The sequence below is a fragment of the Schistocerca piceifrons genome, chromosome 3 (assembly GCF_021461385.2).
Source record: "Schistocerca piceifrons isolate TAMUIC-IGC-003096 chromosome 3, iqSchPice1.1, whole genome shotgun sequence".
Classification (NCBI taxonomy): Eukaryota; Metazoa; Arthropoda; class Insecta; order Orthoptera; family Acrididae; genus Schistocerca; species Schistocerca piceifrons.
In genome coordinates, this window is record NC_060140.1 from 166,413,818 (window position 1) to 166,437,046 (window position 23,229).

The 23,229-nt window shown below is 45.7% G+C and overlaps 1 long non-coding RNA gene across 1 annotated transcript; it reads right to left on the minus strand.

Moving 5' to 3' along the window:
- Positions 1-1,046: 1,046 nt before the first annotated feature.
- LOC124787788 lies at positions 1,047-16,970 on the minus strand. Its single transcript, XR_007016012.1, has 3 exons — positions 16,936-16,970; positions 7,464-7,596; positions 1,047-1,184 (listed from the first exon to the last, which is right to left on the minus strand). It is a non-coding gene; the product is annotated as an uncharacterized LOC124787788 (long non-coding RNA).
- Positions 16,971-23,229: the final 6,259 nt, after the last annotated feature.

Sequence of the window (23,229 nt, forward strand, 5' to 3'; positions counted from 1 at the left end):
CGCGGGGGAGGAATGTGGTGTCACCGCCAGACACCACACTTGCTAGGTGGTAGTTTAAATCGGCCGCGGTCCATGTAGTACATGTCGGACCCGCGTGTCGCCACTGTGATCGCAGACCTAGCGCCACCACCAAGGCAGGTCTCGTGATACGAGAGTGGACTCGACCCCAGTTGTACGAGAACCAAGCTACCGCCCAGTGGTACGCGAACCTAGTTACCGACCAGATGTACGAAGCCTTTCTCTCTCATTAGCCGAGAGACAGAATAGCCATCAGCTAAGTACTGGCTACGAACTAGCAAGGAGCCATTTGTATCAGTGCCTATAGCTTACGAGTATTCAAGAGAGATGTATTCCACGGCCTAAATAAAAGATAAGTAAAAAGCATCTACATACTTTTCTTCTTATTCATTTATAAGTTCTCATGTTCCAGACTTCACGCCCGTCTGCTTTAGCCTTGCGTGCACTATCGGCTACAGCGTTAGTCTAGCTTTCATTTTCAGCCATCAACGTCACGGTGTCGGCCCAGCTACCGACACTACACAAACAGCATGCCATGTTATCAATCTTCAATCAAGTGCGCATCGGAGAGATCCTTTACACTGCGTTATATACGAACCCCGTCATATAACAGCATGTATTCTCATCTACCAGTCAATAATTTACTGGAGCATAAGAATAGTTGCCGAGCGAGGTGGAGCAGTGGTTATCACACTGAACTCGCATTCGGGAGGACGACAGTTCAAATCCGAACCGACCACCCTGATTTAGGTTTGCCGTGATTTTCCTCAATCGCTTCAGGCAAATGCGGGTATGGTCCCTTTGACAGGGCACGGCCGGCTTCGTTCCCCACCTTTCCTTAATCAGATGAGACGGATGACATCGCTGTTTGGTGCCTTCCCGCAAATCAACCAACCAACCATAAGAATACTTCACGCAGCATCGAACGATATAACTTTTGCTGGAACGTAGGATAGGAAAAAGTTGCGGAGGAGACAGGATATAAAACCGTCCAGAAATTACATAACTGATATTTATTGAAATTCAGTGTGTTTTTCACATCAGATAAATAACAGAAAGAGAGCTAATACGATGTCAATTGCTGTCCGGTTGGCTGTACCAAGAGGAGCACACTTCGGATGCCGTCTCACACAGGGACGATATTGCACGATTCGATGAGTCGTAATCTGGGAACAGAAGGAAAGCCATCAGTTTCAGTGCATACCTCAAATATCAGCGAAGAACCTTTTCATTTACGCAATGCAGATGTGAAATAACATAATGATAGGCTACATGAACACGTAGAACACTGCTTTCAGTTTCTCAAAATTGAACACTTATTGATTAAACACTTGTTGATTAAGCTTTTACCAAGAGGTAGGTAGTTTAGTATCAATAGCTCACACGACACCCCATACCAGTATTCAAAAGTTAGTCGAAATTTAGAAACGACAGCACTTTTCCCTAAAGAAAGGATTACAGAACGAAACAATTTAGGACAGTGTCGTAAACATAGTCACTGCGCAAAACAGTAATAAAATGCGAAGATCATCTCCAGACTATCAAAGCAGTCTGCATGGAATATGATAGCCCACATGTGCTTGATAGTGACGAGGTGAATAATTAGTGTGAAACTTCAGGAGCCTTATAGACAGCAAATAGATCACGTTTCTAGTGAGCAGCTCGTCACTGGTCTGGAGAGACGTTGGTGGTGAGCAATTGGACACTGCATCCTAGATAAACACACTGTACAAAGATATTATCCCAGGGAGAAATTAAGCAGTCTCTGGAGAGACGTTGGTGGTGAGCAATGGGACACTGCATCCTAGATAAACACACCGGACAAAGATATTATCCCAGGGAGAAATTAAGCAGTTTCAGTTGCGTTGGTGACGAGGAACCGAGTCCTCAGTTACGTCATATCAAGGTACACTACCAACGATCTACCAAACTGGGGGATGTTGGTTGCTACGTTTCATCTACTATTGCAAACTGGGTGGTTTAATGGTCCACTCGAGGTGCAGTATGATGCCTGAGTGACGATCCAACCAAGGATGCGTTTGTGCGAGTCTAAGAGCACAGCCCTTGCCACATTGCAAGATAAAAGTGTCCACAGCATACTCAGCATGAAGATGTAAAGATGTACAGAAAGAGGTAACACTTGGCTACCGAGAATGTTGAAGTAAGCAACACAGCTCACGTTCATGGTAACCTGAATGTCTGGGCCAAGCTATGGTACGATAAATACTCCAAAATATTTTTGAACGACCGTCGGCATGACATATAACCTATACACACTACGCCTTACATGACTTCTTGAACAGTCGGTGCACTCGCAGCAGTTAACTACGAGGTCTTTTCAAAAGTTCCGGAACATTCGTAATTTCGCGACAGTGGTGTGTGGGAGCTAAATGCGATTGGCATCCTTGCACATAATGTGTTTAATGTGTAATTGCCGAAAGATCATTGTTGTATGTCTGTTAGTTATTGTTGAGTGCTGTATTAAGTACAACGTTGTGGCACACAATTTACGAATTTCAAAGTGGCAGAGTTAGAGGAGCGACGCGTCTGCATTAAATTTCAAATGAAACTCAAGAAAACCTTTAGAGAGACACACCAAACGATCCAGGAAGCCTGCGGTGATGAGTACATAAGCCGTACTGGGTGTTGCAAATGGTTCACACGGTTTAAAAATGGTCAGACGGAGGTTAAAGATGACCCTCGTTCAGGACGCACTTCGACGTGTACCGACGACGCTCATGTCAGGAACGTCAACGGAATTGTGTATGCCAATCGAAGACTGACTGTCCGAGAGATTGCAGAAGAATATAACATTTAAGTTGGACCATGTCATGAAATCCCGTAACAGCATCTTGGAATGCATCGTACTGCCGCCAAGTTCGTCCCACGGCTCGTGAGTCAAGATTAGTATGTGAAGAGTTTTTGGAGCTCACAAATGAGAGCGAGATATTGCTCAAGACAATCATAATTGGTGATGAGACGTGGATCTACGCTTGATGACGTTGGGACCAAGGTCCAGTCTTCACAGTGAGTAGGGAAAGGTTGTCTAAGACCTAAAAAAGCTTGTCAGGTCAGGTCGAATGTCAAAGCCCTGCTGACAGTTTCCTTTGACTTTGAAGAATTAGTGGATCATGAATTCGTGCCACAGGGACAAACTGTTAATCAATGGTACTATCGGGACGTGTTGCCATGTGAGATGTGGCTAGATAATTCAGGGCTCTCTTATCAATAACGCACCCGCACATTCATATCTGTTGGTGCATGACTATTGCACAAAAAACGAAATCAATGTGCTGCCTCGCCCTCCATACTCTCCAGTAATGGTCCCTGGAGCCATTTTTTTATTTCCAAAGTTGAAAATCCCGTCGAAAGAACGAAGATTTGAAAAGATCGACGAGATAAAAGAAAATTCTCAGATACTGCTTTGCGTGATCTAGCAAGAGGGGTACCAAAAATGCTTCCGGAACTGGAAACGGTGGTGGGAGCATTGTATCAGTTGTGGAGGAGAGTATTTCGAAAGAGACCATTCACAATAAATAAAACGGAAGGTTAGAAAAATTTTGTAGACAAAGTTCCAGAATTTTCTGAACAGACCTAGTATTTGAAAAGATTGAATTGTGGACTCGTTGGATCATACTAGGCCCTTGCGTTGAGCTGTTGTAGGTAGGTCTGTCGTTTGGCTTACTGAAGGCGTGAAGCTCGATGTACCGTCGTGTACAACGGCCTTTTGCGAGATACCCAACTATGAGAGTCCCTTGAATGCGATTCCCTTCACAATTTTCTCTCAAAAACTGTCTAAGAAGGACCCGCATTCGCTGACAGCAACAATTCCTGTCTGTTTTGAAACCGACTGCCATTGAGGAGGTATTACTACGACCACTTTTGTTCATCCTATTACATGTCTGCCGGAGGTACGCGATTCCTTACATGTAAGTTGGACATACCACGTTGACATACCAGCCTATTAGGCAACGTCATTCATGCAATGGTCATGGACGTCTCAACACGATAGCTCCTTTTTGTCAACAATAATATTATCTTGGAACACTTCCATTCGGTCTGTGTTTGCAAAGAAAAACAGTAATATCAGAAATTGAATCTGCCTTGTTGCAAAACACCTTGTTATTCGTTTATTTCTTTATTATCCCAAACTACACTGCTGGCCAGCGTAAATGCAACACCCTGAAGGAAGCATCCGAATCAAGTGAAATTTACACCATGGGTTTGCAGCGATGAGATATACAACTGATTAGAATTTCAGCGCAGACGCACATCACGCGCGCCTGTGGCGCCACCTCATAGCGCCATTTAAGGCTTGGCGATTTCGACGAGTGTACGTTCGGCACGTGTGTTTACCTTGTGGTTGTTTCACAAGACGATCAGTTATGCCTCGTAGACAACAGCGAACATCGTTTGATCAAGTATCCGAGTTCGACGGAGGAAGGATAGTGGCTTACCGAGATTGTGGATTATCATACAGAGAAATCGCTAGTCGTGTTGGACGAAACCAAACAACTGTAATGCGGATATGTGACCGGACCGTTGGATGCAGGAGGGTACGACGGACCGACGTGGTCGATCGCATTCACCTCGGTGCACCACTGCACGTGCTGATAGGCAAATTGTGCGCATGGCAGTGACGGATCGCTCAGTGACATCCCGAACCATAGCACAGCACATTGCGTCTGTAACGCATCATCCAGTGTCTGCGCGTACCATTCGACGCCGTTTACAGCAGAGTGGTCTGTCCGCAAGACGTCCATTGCTTCGTCTACCATTGACGCAGAACCACAGACGTCTCCGTCGCCAATGGTGTGATGACAGACGGATGTGGACGGCAGAATGGAATGACGTTGTCTTTACTGACGAGGCACGCTTCTGTCTGCAGCACCACGATGGTCGGATTCGAGTGTGGAGACACCGTGGAGAGAGGATGCTGGACAGCTGCATTATGCACCGCCACACTGGTCTTGCACCGGGTATTATGGTATGGGGCGGCATTGGATATTACTCTCGCACGCCTCTAGTACGCATTGCCGGTACTTTAAATAGCCGGCGCTACATATCCGAGGTGCTGGAGCCAGTTGTCCTTCCTTACCTTCAGGGCTCGGCCACAGCCATATTTCAACAGGATAATGCGCGACCACACGTGGCACGCATTGTCCAAAGGTTCTTCGTTAATAACCAGATTTAAGTGCTTTCCTGGCCGGCTCGCTCTCCGGATCTTTCGCCGATAGAAAACATGTGGTCCATGGTTGCTCAACGAGTGACCCAGATTACATCCCCAGCTGCCACACCAGATGATCTTTGGCAACGTGTGGAAGCTGCTTGGGCTGCTGTACCCCAGGAACACATCCAACGTCTCTTTGACTCAATGCCGAGACGTGTGGCAGCGGTGATCTCCAACAATGGCGGCTACTCTGGCTACTGATTCTGGCAGGAACCACATGTCACAGACGTCTGTAAATGTAATCATTTGATACTTGGTCAACATGTTATCTACAAAATAAATTTTGTTGTGCTACCTCTTGTCATTCTTGGTGTTGCATTTACGGTGGTCAGCAGTGTAGTTTCGGTGACAAACATCACCATCATCAGTAGGGTTTTTTAAAATCTAAAACATGCAGAAAATGGCATGGTTGAACACACACAGTAAAACATTATTATATTTTTACAATTCGTCTTTTGAAATATAGTTTTCTATTGATACTTTCATACTACCTTATTTATTGTATGTTACAGCATGTTTTAAGCAATTATTGGCGCTGTTTGCGACATATTTTCTGTGCTCTTTTCTTTGTTGCCGTCTTTTTACTTAGCGAACATCATGTCATCTGCAACCATGTGAGCGGCTGTTAGTAAGCAAATACTAAAAGGTAGACTTCGTATGTCAGCAGTATATACTTGGGGTTGTGGTAATGTTGTGGAAACCAGTTATTTGGTGTGTACTGAGCTGTTGCTTAGCTATTTGTGTGCAAACGTTCGTTGGATGGTGTGTGGCTGCTTTTATACACACCATCTTGCTGTTCGCGTGTGTCACGAGAGGCGTATTGCATGTGGCGAGAAAGGCTATGAAAAACTGTAGCGCGAATTACTAGTACTCTCTGTCGTTCTGTCATAGCCCAGCGTCGATCCATCTTACGGTGCTGACCCCACATAACCGTCTGCAACACAAGCATGACCTACATCGGCGGTGGAAAGTCACATGACCACCTGGTTCCAGCACTGTATCAACTCCAGCGCTCCAAAGCGACCAGTGTGTTTTTTTCAGGGGCTGACTAACATTTACAAAATTTATTCCAATCTAATGTGATGTGGTGTGGTGCTACGGCAACTTTTTATTATGATTAATATTAAAAGACAGCCCTATGTTGCAGAAAACTCTTTATTGGCTCAAAAACGACGCGCTTTACCCGGGTAGAACTCACATCAGTGATACAATTCGCTGATGACACTGCTATCCTGAGTGAAAGTGAAGAAGAATACATGATCTGCTAAAGAATCTAATGAGTACAGAATATTGATTGAGAGTAAATCGAAGAAAGACGAAAGTAATGAGAAGTAGCAGAATGAGAACAGCGAGAAACTTAACATCAGGATTGGTGGTCACGGAGTAGATGAAGTTAAGGAACTCTGCTACCAAGGCAGCAAAATAACCAATGACGGACAGAGCAAAGCGGAAGTCAGAAGCTGATTAGTACTGGTAGAAAGGGCATCCCTGGTCAAGGGAAGTATACTAGTTTCTAACATAGGCCTTAATTTGAGGAAGAAATTTCTGAGATTGCACATTTAGAGCACAACACTGTATGGTAGTGAAACATGGACTGTGGGAAAACAGGAACAGAAGAAAACAGAATCATTTGAAATGTGGTGAAACAGACGAATGTTGAAAATTTGGTGGACTGATAAAGGAATGAGGAGGTCCTGCGCAGATTCGGAGAGGAAAGGAATAGTGGAGAAGGCAGACGAGAAGAAGGGAGAGGATGATAGGACATCTGTTAAGACATAGAGTGGCACTAGAGGGAGCTATAGAGCTCAAAAACTGTAGAGGAAGACAGAGGTTGGAATACACCCAGCAGATAATTGAGGACGAAGGTTGGTAGTACTACTTTGAGATAGTTTGGCATGGGAGAGGATTCGTGGCGGGCCGCATCAAACCAGTCAGAAGACTGATGACTCAAAAAAAGAAAGGGCATCATCAGGGCACCTCGTGCAATGTGGGCCATCAGTTACATCAGCGCAGAGTAAGGCCACACTATGTCCTGGGAGCAAATTGCTGGTGGGTGATCCGCCCTTAAAGCTCACATGCTAATGTCCCACGTCGGCAGCATCATACTAGTACATTACTTGACAGTGGCGGAGAAGTGCTTGTTCCATATCCAAGCAATGTGGATCAGCACTCAGCATTAGCAGCTGCAGTGTCAGAACAGGAGTTAACTACCTACCCACGGAGCTGGTCCTCTTTCCGTACATGGCACCGTTGAAAGGAAGCTTCTTGAAGCCGATTCCCTCCGTCAGACAGATCTGCAGCACGATGGCCCACACCAGCATACAGGCGAAAGAGCAGCGCTTCATGTCCTGAAACGAAGTATGAGTGAATTGTTGCAAGAGTCCCGAGCTTCCAATAAATTACTTAGTTCGGGAATTGCATGTTTCATAGCTAATTTGAGCTATTTCTTTTCGAAATGATTTGTAACGAGTCACTTTACAGGATATGTATATGTCGTTAGTTATTGTGGATGTTTCTTAAGTAACACACTGGCCTAAATTTAACATTAATATACAGGGTGAGTCATAAGTGAGGAAAAATATGTTCAAAAAATGGCTCTGAGCACTATGGGACTTAACAGCTATGGTCATCAGTCCCCTAGAACTTAGAACTACTTAAACCTAACTAACCTAAGGACATCACACAACACCCAGTCATCACGAGGCAGAGAAAGGAAAAATATGTCGAGGACTGCAAGCTACTGTGCGTAACACGCAACGCACCGTTGTTAATTTCGTTCTCCTCGGTGTACTGTGTACGTAAAACAAAAAAAAAGGTTAATCATTGAACGACATATCGATGAGCCTCACGATCACATGTCATTCACCAATAGATACAACACATGACACGCCTTGAGCTGATGTGTATCCGCCAGCGTTTCAAAGATACGAGAAAGAAGAAATCCCATCGTAATGTGTGTGAAATTGTGTCAGAGCTTGTGAATCACACGTTGCCGGCGGTAACGGAGTGTACAGTCCCATGTTAGGCAATGTGTGTCCTGTAAGCGGAAAGAGTGGTCAACGGCGGAAGTAACACCGCGGCGTGCATGACGTGTTTACAACACCTCTGCGCTGCTCACTCTGCCGATACTCGCCGTGTCGACAGCTGCTAACGGCCGCGTCGCAGTGTTACTACAGTACCATAGCAGGTTTCACAAACGAGGAATACGCCGACATCCACCTCACCTACGGGCTAGCAGATGGAAGAGCTGACGTTGCAAGGCAACTGTATCACGAGAGCTAGCCGGCGCCTTCCATCCGCAAAAACGTTTTACCCTGTGGACAGGCGCTTGAGGGAGTATGGTGCTTGTGTAGTACCTCCAGGATTTAGTGGTCGTGGCCGACCGTCGACACACAGAGCGGATGACGAAGAAAAAGCGTTACAAACTGTTGCGGAGGACCGATCAATAAGGGCCAGGTCTCTCGCCACTGAGGTCGGAATGTCACAATCCATTGTTATGCGAGTACTCCATAGAAATCATTACCATCCCTTTCGCATGCAGAGGGTACAGGCATTATTGCCGGAAGACTACCAGAGGAGGCTGGACTTCTGCAACTTTATCCTACGGCGTCAGACCAACGACCAGCGTTTTCCACGAACAATTCTGTTCACCGACGAAGCCTATTTCACGAAGGAAAGTATAGTGAAATCGCATAATTGGCACGAGTGGGTGGAAGAAAACCCCCACAGCAACGATACGGTGTCAATATCAGGCGTGGTATTATTGATCACCATCTCATAGAGCCACATGTGCTACCACAAAGGCATACGGGAGAGCAGTATCTGCGTTTCCTGGATGCTACATTACCGGAATTGTTGGAAGACGTTAGTTTGGCGTCTCGTATGAACCTGTGGTACATGCATGAACGTGCCCCCGCTCACTTCAGCGGCAAAGTGCGACGTCACCTGGACAATGCCTTCCCTTCGGAATGGATCGGCCGTGGAGGCCCTGCAGCTTGGCCAGCAATATCGCCAGACCTAAATCCACTGGATCTCTTTTTGTGGGGCCATCTGAAATCTGTGATTTATGAAGGAGAGGCTGTTGATGTCAACACCCTTCAATGCAGAATGCAACATGCCTGTGATATTAGGCACAGAGATACAGACATATTGGATCGTGTTCAGCAATCCTACCTGCGAAGAGTTAAACTTTGCCATACACATCGTAGCCGTCATTTAGAACAGTACTTATAAACCGCCACTGCAGCTTTTGGTCATATGTTTCTATGTTAGTTCCAATTTGTACAGCTATATTGTATTCGTTTGTATTAACTGTCACATACCTGTGTAGTTGTATTTTGTATTCTGCATCTGTGTACTCCTTTCTGAAAGCGAATTCTGGGATACAAAAACCAAATTATGAAACATGCATGTACAGTAGTGCAGCCCCTTCTCACGTTCCTTCCCCTATGCCAACTAGCCACGATACATAATACCAGCCAGCGTAACCGGTACGAGATAGATGCGGGCGCTGTCATTGCTCGCAGTTTCTTGCAGACCATCGGATGATGCCGCATGCCTCGCCTTCTCGTGAGCGACTAGACTACTTACAACACTCGCTTGTTGTGCCGTGTTACCGATCTGTCCCCTTGGTCAATGTCGGCGCACAGTAAGACGCAAAAGTTCACTTCATATTTCCAGATTTTTACCATGTTATTTATTGACATAGGAACATGCGGAGAACGAATTTATGTTTGTAGCTCAGTGTGTGACAATTTGCATGACATACTTTTCCTCATTTATGACTCACCTTGTAGATACTACACTCCTGGAAATTGAAATAAGAACACCGTGAATTCATTGTCCCAGGAAGGGGAAACTTTATTGACACATTCCTGGGGTCAGATACATCACATGATCACACTGACAGAACCACAGGCACAGGCACTAGTACAGTGTATATCCACCTTTCGCAGCAATGCAGGCTGCTATTCTCCCATGGAGACGATCGTAGAGATGCTGGATGTAGTCCTGTGGAACGGCTTGCCATGCCATTTCCACCTGGCGCCTCAGTTGGACCAGCGTTCGTGCTGGACGTGCAGACCGCGTGAGACGACGCTTCATCCAGTCCCAAACATGCTCAATGGGGGACAGATCCGAAGATCTTGCTGGCCAGGGTAGTTGACTTACACCTTCTAGAGCACGTTGGGTGGCACGGGATACATGCGGACGTGCATTGTCCTGTTGGAACAGCAAGTTCCCTTGCCGGTCTAGGAATGGTAGAACGATGGGTTCGATGACGGTTTGGATGTACCGTGCACTATTCAGTGTCCCCTCGACGATCACCAGTGGTGTACGGCCAGTGTAGGAGATCGCTCCCCACACCATGATGCCGGGTGTTGGCCCTGTGTGCCTCGGTCGTATGCAGTCCTGATTGTGGCGCTCACCTGCACGGCGCCAAACACGCATACGACCATCATTGGCACCAAGGCAGAAGCGACTCTCATCGCTGAAGACGACACGTCTCCATTCGTCCCTCCATTCACGCCTGTCGCGACACCACTGGAGGCGGGCTGCACTATGTTGGGCGTGAGCGGAAGACGGCCTAACGGTGTGCGGGACCGTAGCCCAGCTTCATGGAGACGGTTGCGAATGGTCCTCGCCGATACCCCAGGAGCAACAGTGTCCCTAATTTGCTGGGAAGTGGCGGTGCGGTCCCCTACGGCACTGCGTAGGATCCTACGGTCTTGGCGTGCATCCGTGCGTCGCTGCTGTCCGGTCCCAGGTCGACGGGCACGTGCACCTTCCGCCGACCACTGGCGACAACATCGATGTACTGTGGAGACCTCACGCCCCACGTGTTGAGCAATTCGGCGGTACGTCCACCCGGCCTCCCGCATGCCCACTATACGCCCTCGCTCAAAGTCCGTCAACTGCACATACGGTTCACGTCCACGCTGTCGCGGCATGCTACCAGTGTTAAAGACTGCGATGGAGCTCCGTATGCCACGGCAAACTGGCTGAAACTGACGGCGGCGGTGCACAAATGCTGCGCAGCTAGCGCCATTCGACGGCCAACACCGCGGTTCCTGGTGTGTCCGCTGTGCCGTGCGTGTGATCATTGCTTGTACAGCCCTCTCGCAGTGTCCGGAGCAAGTATGGTGGGTCTGACACACCGGTGTCAATGTGTTCTTTTTTCCATTTCCAGAAGTGTATTTTAAAGTCCTACTTATACAACTACTTTGTAAATACACTGCTGGTAAAAGTAGTACACATGGGAAGACGACATCGATTTTGATCCGATGACGACATGTGATCCCTGAGAGATAGAAGCTGCACCGATAGTGGTTTCAACGTCTTCCGCCGATAGATAGTGTAGTGGCATAGCGACCAGTGTGCTGTCTGTGTCTACCCATTAACAGGGACTGCTCACAGCCAGAAGGCTCAGTCTGGTGCAAACGTGTGAAGCAAGCAGGCAACCATGCAGTGGTGCTTCCTACAGCCAATTCGAAAGGTGTCAGATTGCGGCCTTCCTAGTGGTGCGATGATCCTTACGGAGAATTGAAACACAAGTTGGTCGTGATGCGTCATATGTGCAACTATGCTGGTATCAGTGGTCACATGAATATTCTCACACCTGCAGACGGGTTTCTGGACGTTCACGCAGCACAGACGCTCGGCAGGATCGTCATATTGCAAGGGCAGCAGTGGCCACAGCACAGGTAACAGTGCTTCTGAGCCCAGACGTGTCAACACGAACTGCTGCGACCCAATTATTAGCACTGGTACTACGGGCACACATTTCTCTAGGCCGCCTTCCACTCACACCATTGCATCGAAGTGTGCGGCTAGATTTTTGCCCTCTTGGAAGATGGACTGGCGTGCCGTCATCTTCAGTGATGCAAGCAGATTCGGTCTGCACGCAAGAGATGGTTGTTTGCGTGTAGACCAGGTGAACGCCTGGTGAGCCCTATCTCGTAGATTGCATTGTCCAAGATGCTCTGCCCCACAACAGGCCTTACGTGGCGTGTGATAAGCTACAACTGTCATGGGTGTTTCTGGAGGGAACGCTAACCAGCGCTCAGTACGTGCAGATCGTTGTTAGATCCGATCTTTTGCTTTTCTTGCATGAGGAAGGTGAGGTGTTGTTGCAGCAGGGTACTGTTCGCCCACACGCTTCCCGTTAAATTCAACGTGCTCTGCAAGATGTGCAGCAGCTTCCCTGGCCGCCACGATCTCCGGACTTGTCTTCAATCGAGAACGTGTGCGATATGACGGAACGAAAAGTGACTCGTCAACGAACAACTGCTACAGAACTACATGGACAGGTCGAGCAGGTGTGGCACAGCGTGTCCCAGGATAATATTCGCCATCTGTACGATCGACTGGATGCCCGAGTCAGTATCTGCATTTACGCCTGTGGAGGTTACACCACGTACTAACATGGGTGATTCAGCATGGGTCGATATCTGGTATCTCTGAACCGCTTATACTGTTGATCTGTAAGTGTAAACATTTCACGTACTCCACATGCACTGTTGTTCCAATAAATCTTAAGTGATTTTGGAAATCTTTAAAGGGGTGTACTAATTTATTTCCGGCAGTATAGTTTCCTTCAACACGATGATGATGAAGAAGTCCCATACTCCGTAACAAAGCGTAGGGGAAGATGCAGGAGATCCGCACCGCCGACTAGCCAAGGCCCTAGTGGAGATGGTTTGCCATTGCCTTCCTCCGACCGTAATGGGGATGAAAGGTGATGATGAAGACGACGAAACAACACCCAGTCATCTCGAGGCTGGTGAAAATCCCTGACCCCGTGGGGAATCGAACCCGGGAGTCCGTGCGCGGGAAGCGAGAACGCTACGTACCGCTAGACCACGAGCTGCAGACTTCCTTCAACAGGCTGCCATTTAAAAAATCGCTTATGGAAAAGAAAGAGTAGTCCATAAGACGTAATTTTATGTTAAATTTAAAACTTGCCTTACTACCTCGTCTTACGTATGGGTTTAGAAATATGCCTGTTCCAGCTTTTCTAACTCTGATATTTTGTTATTTGGCAAATGATCAAAATTATTATTGAGCCACAATTTTTCTCTGAGTCACCAACAGCTTTAACAAATAACAGCTTTTCTTCTGGTGTTATAGGGGTGTGGACATCACTGTTGTTCTCAAATTGTGGCAGATTATTTTTGACGAATTTCGTTAACGAATGCACAGAGGGGTTCCGTGATTTTGTTACAGACTTTCACGTACGATGGAGAATGGTAAACGTATCAGTTTGAGGTAAGTTGTACTGGTGCGGAAACGACCGAGTCGAAAATTCTGATTTTTCATACAGTTCTGATTCTTCTTACAGTGAAGTACATGCACCGGTGCTGTTTCAAAGATTGTACGGTAGGCAACTTTCAGAGATAGTAGCATGGAGCAAAAAAAGTAAAAAAAATGCCTAGTAAACGCGAGCTTTAAAATGCATGCCTTGAAACCTAATATGATGTGCCGCACACTTTTCTATTAAACAAGTGACCATAGCTCTTAAATAACACATTTTAGGGTCAATATTTACTGGACTTTTTTCTCATTTTTCTTCAAACTATCGCCTCTCAGAATATGGAAAGCAAAGTGCTTTCAGTAGAAGAGCTATGTTTCGCAGTGTAGAAATTCCTCAAGGCTCTTAAGATACACAACTTTAGATCTCACGTTTATTAGACAATTTTTTCTTGCTTCGAAATAAACTACTTGAAAGCAAATAACTTGAGTTCAGCTGTGTTAGTTACTACCAGTGTTAGGTACTACCTATTGATGATATATGAAAATTTGTGACGGACCAGGACTCGAACCCAAATTTCCTACTTATCTTGAGCGGTCGCCTTAACCGTTAGGCTATCCAGACGGCTTTCTGTCGTCAACGACGGTTGCTCATCCTGACACGCAACTAAATCTTTTCTTGTTTTGATCCATACAACCATCTCTCAGAATACGGTTCAAAAAATGGTTCAAATGGCTCTGAGCACTATGGGACTTAACATCTGTGGTCATCAGTACCCTAGAACTTAGAACTACTTAAACCTAACTAACCTAAGGACATCACACACATCCATGCCCGAGGCAGGATTCGAACCTGCGACCGCAGCAGTCGCGCGGTTCCGGACTGAGTCAGAACACGGAAAGCGAAGGTATTCAACGCCAGATATTTGTTTCATAGTATCCAAAATGAAGAAGTGCTCATTGCTCTTAAGTTACGCATTTTAGAGCTTATGTTTACCAGACTTTCTAGCTCTGAATTATCGTTTGTTTCATGTCCCTGAATACTGACCATTCCTCCTGGGACACCCTATATATAAGGAATAGGAGAAGATTGAGGATTGAATCCAGTGGGAATCCCTTCGTAATTTCTCCCCAGTCTAAAATTTTCATCTTTCTAACATTACTTGAATTGTTCAGCACAACTTCACTCTGTTAAGTATGATTAAAACCAATTGTTCGTAAAGCAATCAGCTCAATAAAACTGCAGTTTTTCTAAAAGGATTGTGGTATCACATATCGATACCGCCCTACCGGCCGGCATCTTACAGGTGGCAACAGAATAGGAAGTTTCCAGCAGATGGCGATAGCAGTTGCGTGGGTTCCAGCGGACCCAGTGGAGCATGCCCATTGAGCCTTGCCTCTGGACTACGAGCGCCCTCTGCGCCGTAATATAGGACGGCAGCAGATTGCATTCAGTCACTTGGAGCCTCATCAGTACGACATCCTCGTTCATCCTAAATACAGCGAGTCTCATCGTAGCTTCTGTTGTGTGAAATGGGCTTTAATTCTCGGTGCATTATTTGTAATGAGACTTCTTTCTCTTGGTTCAGTACAAGTTAAGGAAATGCTCTGGTTGTTACGTTAACTTGCTCGCTAATCATTGCTGCCACTGTCCAGTTTTCCGGCGACGACAGATGCCAAACCACTCTGCAGCCCATCTTTCCTTACCATTGTGTACGAAGTGGTACACAACAAGGATGAAATAATATGTACAATAAAGCGCCTTGGACTGATCACATATAAGTGAGCTACACACGACTCGTTTGGACATGTTAGGCCCGTTACCAAATATAATTACAGACAATGCGACATTAGTTAAGATGTCAAGGAACAACTTCCACCGTATCTGAGGGAGTTGGTGAGAGAAAAATGTTGTAGGGGAAAACAAATAATGGGATATATCCAACAAATAATTTAGAATGTTGAGTTCAAGTGCTACTCTGAGATGAAGAGGATGGTCTGCATTAAAGCAGTCAGAAGATAGATGCCTTGTGACCCTCCACCCCCTCCCCTTAAAAAAATAAAGAAAAGGAAGGTATGAATCCATGAAGATCTCCCTCTTGATGTTTCCGGAGTACGATCTGAATTACGAGTTTATCGAAACCATCACGGGTGAAAGCTGCTTGATCAGTAAACAGTATTAACGAGATTTCTCTGCGATTTGCAGTTAACCAGCAACAATATCCCAATCATCTACCTTCATCTCCTTCTCGAGGAATTGACTTTTCTGTAAATGGTAAAGACAGAGACTGGCGCCGGCCGGTGTGGCCGTCCGGTTCTAGGCGCTTCAGTCTGGAACCGCGTGACCGCTACGGTCGCAGGTTCGAATCCTGCCTCGGGCATGGATGTGTGTGATGTCCTTAGGTTAGTTAGGTTTAATTAGTTCTAGGCGACTGATGACCTCAGGAGTTAAGTCGCATAGTGCTCAGAGCCATTTGAACCAGAGACTGGCATACATGATTCCCGCCATACACTTGTTGTGGAACACCTATTCGTGTAAAAACTCTGCGTGCTCTTTCAAGGACTATATTCTACCACCTGAGTATGTCTTCTACTACATCCACACACTGTTTATTTGCACTTTCAGATGAGAAGCGTTAGCATTACAAAACCTGAACAAAACTATTATATCGGTCTGCTCAGCATCTGTAAATGGAAGTGGAATATTAATACAGTAGAACTGAAGAACAAATCACATTCAGAACCACAGTTGTAAAACGCACGCTTGGAAACTCAAGCACAAATTCACAACTTGAACTTCAAGAAACAAAAATGTCCGTTGATCATTATACCCATAGCAATTGGAGTATCAACACATGAAGTGAAAAGTAACCTCTGTAGCAAGTTGTATTCCTGTTTTTAATAAAAACTGAACGCATGCTGTATCAAATGTTTCATTCGAATTGGCCTATACAACCAATTGCTTGTATTCCTGGAAAGAGTCCCCCCCCCCCCTTAGCGTAGCGGTAGCCTTACTGTCTACCACGCAGGGTGACCGGGCTCGATTTCCGGCAGGGGACTGGGTGTTGTGCATCTTTCATCATCATTGACTCGCAAGTCGCCGATGTGGCGTCACCTAAAAAGGACTTGCAATACGGCGGTCGAACTCCCAGCCAACAATGCCATACGATCATTTCCATTTTTTTCCTGGAAAGAAAGACCCTACGCCATGGTATACGGATGCGAGGTAGTACGTAAACTGACAGTATTGGTTAGGTGGCATCGAAGATAGACGTGACTGCGAAAATTTTGAAGAAATTGCCTGTAATGGAGTTGAAATAAAATGCATTATATTGTAATAAGTGAGAGTTGTGTACTCTAACAAAGATATAGTAATACCGTGGTACCATTAATGCAATACAAACTACGCGAACTTCGAGAGAACGTGGTGGACGGCTTACCGAATGCGAAAGTATCTACTGCGTCGCCTGATGTCACAAGAACTGTTGAAAGGGACGGACGATGCCTTCCTTTTATACAGCGGGAGAGTTAGATCAGATCTCGGAGACATGAGCGATGCTGCAATTGATCAACTTGGCGGGAGGCCGCTGCTGGAACGACCACTGCGCCTCCCTGATTACGTGTCAAATGCATTCTTCCATCCATGAGACAAACCGTGCCGTATTTGTATCTTTCTGGGTCCTGTTTCTCTCGTGACATCAATTTCACAAGTAGGAGGAAATGGTTATGAGCTTAGCTTTCTTCTATATCGTACCCTGTGAATACGAGGATGATTCCTCTTTAATAATTTATTATTGTGGAAATGAGGTAATTCAGTAAAATTAAACATGTATTATTTTTCGACGTACCCCCCATGACGAGTAATCCAATCATTCCACCGCTTCGAAAGCACGTGGATACCTCGTGGGAAATAGCCTTTTTAGTTTTGAATGCAGCCAGTCGTGAACAGCGGTTTTCACCTCTCCATAGCTTCTACATCTACATCTTCATACATACTCCGCAAGTACCGTACGGTGCGTGGCGGAGGGTGACTGTGCCACAACTATTCTTTTCGTTTCCTGTTCCACTGGGAAACAGAGCGATGGAAAAGCGACTGTCAGTACGGCTCCATATTAGCACTAATTTCTCGTATCTTATGTTCGTCGTCCTTTCGCGAACTTCATGTTGGTGGCAGTGGAATCGTTCTGAAGTCTGCTTCAAATGCTGGTACACTAAATTTTCTCACTAGTGCTCCTCTAAGAAACATTGCCTTACCTCTGGGGATTCCCATACTTCCCAAAGTCGCTCCGTAATACTAGCGTGTTGTTCGAACCTTCCGGTAACAAATCTAGCAGACCGCCTCTTTATTTCTTCGATGTTTTCCTATAATCCGAAGTTGTGCGGATCCCACACACTCGGGCAGTACTTAAGAATACATCACAAAACTTTCCATAAGCGGTCTTATTTACAGATGAAGCGTACTTTCCCAAAATTTTCCCAATAAACCTAGGTCGACCATTCGCCTTCCCTGCCACAGTACTGAGATGCTCCTTCCATTTCATATAGATTTGCAGCTTCACACCAAGATATTTAAACGATGTGGGTATGCCAAGCAGAACACTACGAACACTGCATCCGAACATTACGTATTTGTTTTCCCTTCTCACAAACACTGACTTACATTTTTCTACGTTTAGAGCTAGCTGCCACTAACTACACCGGTTAGAATTTTGTCTACGTCATTTTGTACTTCCCTACAGTCAACCATTTTCGATACCTTCCCGTACTGTACAGCAACATCAGCAAACACCTGCTGACTGCAGCCCACCCTGTTCGCCAGATCACTTAAGTATGTAGAAAATAACAGTGTTTCTGTCACACTTCCGTGGGGAATTGCTGGAGACACCCTTATTACTGATGAACTGTTTGTGTCTTCATGTTTGACTGCAGTCACTTCTTTGCGCTGTCCGATAATACGAAAGACACTCAAGACGATGTTGGTAAGATGGATATATAGCTGACATTTGCAGTGAGAAATATTATTTGTTTACCGTTGATTGCAGGGCGAAGCTGGTTGCATGGCACGTTTTAACAATAACTATGAGCCGTGCTGCGGCTTGCGTTGATGCTGTTTGTAGGTTTCCGCCCTCTGTTGGAGGCCAGAAGGTTGTGTTTTTATTTGGCATGGTTGCGGTTGTTTGTCTTCTTCTCGTGTTCACTGGAGACACTCGGTTTCGCAAGCGTTGCCTGTCCACTAGTGGCAGCAGCGGCGGTTATCGATATGTAGTAACTGTTACCCTATCTTTGAGACGAAGTCGTTGTTCGCTGGGTCGTGTGAGTGTGCGAATTCAGTTGGGGACCCAGGAGAAGCCTAGTCCGTGTAATACGAAAACACGCCGGGACTGCTGGCGACACGCATGAACTGCCGTCTGGAAGGGCTGTGGTTACGACGGTGCACGACTTCGTCGTAAACCTGATCCAGCAAGCTTTAAGATGAGTGTATTTCAATCCAAGTAGAGAAACCTACACTACTGTGATATCTCGCGATTTTCCAGTGACTTGGGTTCGTGTTGCTACTCGTAGTGTCGCTGAAGCGAAGAGCAGCGAGTGGAGTGCTTGGGGAAGGCGGATCTGCTTAGCTTTCCTCGACTTCTTATTACTATTTACTACGTTCAGCTTATTGTTAAGTTCAACCAGCGGCAATTTTTCTTGCCTGGTGGCTGCTAACACCCCAGTTACCAGCCCTGGGGATTAGTGTATGCAACGGCAGTGTACATTTCCTCGACTTACCGATGCTGTCCAGTAAGGCGTGTAGTTTTAACAGCTTTCTTGATTATAGGCCAGTTGGTGATTTTTCTACTCTGGTGTTAATGATTCCTTTCTCGTTCCGGGCGCTCTAAACACGGTATTCTGGACGTAGTGCAGACCGCCGGTTCCGGCTTTGGCGAATTGTTCCATTCTTGCATTTGGTTTATCGGACCTCAGGTAGCATCAGCAAGATTATCATTAGTCATTCGTTAGACTACCACAAGTCTCAGTTACCATCTTGTTAAGTGAATGCAACTCTTGGCTGCCTATCTCCCGCTTGCGAAAGTGTTTGTTGCCGAACGTTCTCAGAGGTCGATTACTGGAGCACCGTCTTGATCAGCTGCTTTTTTTTTTTAATTAACTTTTGCTATTGTATTTGCTATTTTACAGCAGGTCTCAATTTTTTTATTGCTGTCGTTCCTGGAGTTTAAGGCGTTCAGCCATGATTGTGATCATTTGCTGTAAAATTCTAATTTTGTATTTGTATTGTAGCAGTAAGCCTTAAAACCTTATTTACTGCCATTCCTGGCTTCTGATGCCTTCTGCAGTGTTTGTGGCGACTTACCTTAATATTTCAATACCTGTAAGTTGTAAATTGCAAGGAGTTTTTAAACAATTCTTAATTTATTGCCATTCTTGGCGTGTAAGACCTTCAGCTGCGATTGTGATCGCTTGCATTAAAATTCTAATTTGGTATTTGTATTTACGCAGTAAGCCTTTAAAACCTTATTTATTGCCATTCCTGGCGTATGATGACGTCTGCTGTGTTACGGAGACTTGGCTGGTTCAAATGGCTCTGAGCACTATGGGACTTAACATCTGAGGTCATCAGTCCCCTAGAACTTAGAACTACTGAAACCTAACTAGCCTAAGGACATCACACACATCCATGCCCGAGGCAGGATTCGAACCTGCGACCGTAGCGGTCGCGCGGTTCCAGACTGAAGCGCCTAGAACCGCTCCGCCACAACGGCCGGCTATGGAGATATGCTTTTAATATTTAAATACCTGTAATTTGTAAGTTGCAGCGAGTTTTAAACAATTCTTAATTTGTTGCCATTCCTGGCGTGTAAGGCCTTCTGCCCAAATCACAGTGGCTTGTTTTTAAAACTTTGTTTGTTGTATCTGTATTTACTGGTGATTTGCTAAATTGCAACTCACTAAAACACTATTATTTACACTGTTGTTTATTCCTTCATTAAAAAGGTATGGTATTTTTGTATTTATTGTTGAGTCTGGTGAGCCATGTTCACTCCCAAATATGCGTTTTCGTGAACTTCGCTGTCTATCTGTGTTTGGTTTCGCCGGCCGGGGTGGCCGAGCTGTTCTAGGCGCTACAGTCTGGAACCGCGTGACCGCTACGGTCGCAGGTTCGAATCCAGCCTCGGGCATGGATGTGTGTGATGTCCTTAAGTTAGTTAGGTTAACGTAGTTCTAAGTTCTAGAGGACTGATGACCTGAGAAGTTAAGTCCCATAGTGCTCTGAGCCATTTGAACCATTTTTTGTGTTTGGTTTCCCGCCCTTGTTGCGGTTACGTCGTGGTTCTTCTTCCTTCTACGTGTGGCAGCAGTGCAACGTATCGATATTTGCGCCGTGTACCGTCTTTGGTTTGGGGCATATGGTTTATGGCTAGCGCGTCTGGAGGCAGTCGGTCGGTTGTTGCGGACGAGTGAAGTTATCTCCGCGCGATGCAGTCGGATGGGGCCGTTGGCAGCCCCTGCGCGGTGTCGGAGCGTGTGTAGAGATGTCCGATCGCTACGAGCTTCGTGGTTCACCGACCCAGGACGTCAAAGTTGAGTAGTTGTTTCAACTACCCAAGCCACGTCCATTCTTGGTTTGTGTCGGTGGTTTGCTGTTGGGGAGGTTTTCCTGTGGGCAGCACCGAGTGTTTCTACTACTTAAGTTTAGCCTCCATGTGGTGCAATTAACTATTTTGGTTGACTAAAATTTGAGTGCGCCAGTGGAATTTTCTGTCTTGTGGCCATTAGTGTTCTGGTTACCTGCCCTGGTCACTGACGTAAGTTCAGGAAGTGTTCTTTTGAGTGAAGTTAACTACCCCTACTACCGTGCTTTGCCTAGTGGCCGTTAGTGTTCCGGTATCTGCCCTGGCCACTAACGTAATTTCAGGCATCGTCCTTTCCTCACCTTTTGTCGCTGTCCAACATGGTGTGTAATTTTGAAAGTTAATACATACTCCATTGTGGATTATCACGTTTGTAACCTTTCCGGTTTTGAGTTCTCACGTACTAAGTGACGGGAAGAAAGTCGTTGTGTCGGTCGGTCCGTGGCTGTCCCGTGGTTGGGTTCCGACGGATCAAGTATAGCTGGGATCACCACTTGTCTCGCCTAAGTGACGAGGCGCAGACCGAAATCCCTGGAGGCTTCTGAGTGCCACTGTTGTCAGCCACCGTTGTTTAATTTTTTTTTTTTTTTTTTTTTTTTTTTTTTTTGGGGGTCATCAGTCTACTGACCGGTTTGATGCGCCCACGAATTCCTTTCCTGTGCTAACCTCTTCACCTCAGAGTAGCACTTGCAACCTACCTCCTCAATTATTTGCTTGACGTATTCCAATCTCTGTCTTCCTCTACAGTTTTTGCCCTCTACAGCTCCCTCTAGTATTATGGAAGTCATTCCCTCATGTCTTAGCAGATGTCCTATCATCCTGTCCCTTCTCCTTATCAGTGTTTTCCACATATTCCTTTCCTCTCCGATTCTGCATAGAACCTCCTCATTCCTTACCTTATCAGTCCACCTAATTTTCAACATTCGTCTATAGCACCACATCTCAAATGCTTCGATTCTCTTCTGTTCCGGTTTTCCCACAGTCCATGTTTCACTACCACACAATGCTGTACTCCAGACGTACATCCTCAGAAATTTCTTCCTCAAATTAAGGCCGGTATTTGATATTAGTAGACTTCTCTTGGCCAGAAATGCCTTTTTTCGCCATAACGAGTCTGCTTTTGATGTCCTCCTTGCTCCGTCCGTCATTGGTTATTTTACTGCCTAGGTAGCAGAATTCCTTATCTTCATTGACTTCGTGACCATCAATCCTGATGTTAAGTTTCTCGCTGTTCTCATTTCTACTACTTCTCATTACCTTCGTCTTTCTCCGATTTACTCTCAAACCATACTGTGTACTCATTAGACTGTTCATTCCGTTCAGCAGATCATTTAATTCTTCTTTACTTTCACTCAGGATAGCAATATCATCAGCGAATCGTATCATTGATATTCTTTCACCTTGTATTTTAATTTCACTCCTGAACCTTTCTTTTATTTCCATCATTGCTTCCTCGATGTACAATTTGAAGAGTAGTGGCGAAAGGCTACAGCCTTGTCTTACAACCTTCTTAATACGAGCACTTCGTTCTTGATCGTCCACTCTTATTATTCCCTCTTGGTTGTTGTACATATTGTATATGACCCGTCTCTCCCTATAGCTTACCCCTACTTTTTTCAGAATCTCGAACAGCTTGCACCATTTTATATTGTCGAACGCTTTTTCCAGGTCGACAAATCCTATGAAAGTGTCTTGATTTTTCTTTAGCCTTCCTTCCATTATTAGCCGTAACGTCAGAATTGCCTCTCTCGTCCCTTTACTTTTCCTAAAGTCAAACTGATCGTCACCTAGCGCATTCTCAATTTTCTTTTCCATTCTTCTGTATATTATTCTTGTAAGCAGCTTCGATGCATGAGCTGTTAAGCTGATTGTGCAATAATTCTCGCACTTGTCAGCTCTTGCCGTCTTCGAAATTGTGTGGATGATGCTTTTCCGAAAGTCAGATGGTATGTTCAAAAATTCAAATGGCTCTGAGCACTATGGGACTCAACATCTTAGGTCATAAGTCCCCTAGAACTTAGAACTACTTAAACCTAACTAACCTAAGGACATCACACACACCCCTGCCCGAGGCAGGAATCGAACCTGCGACCGTAGCAGTGC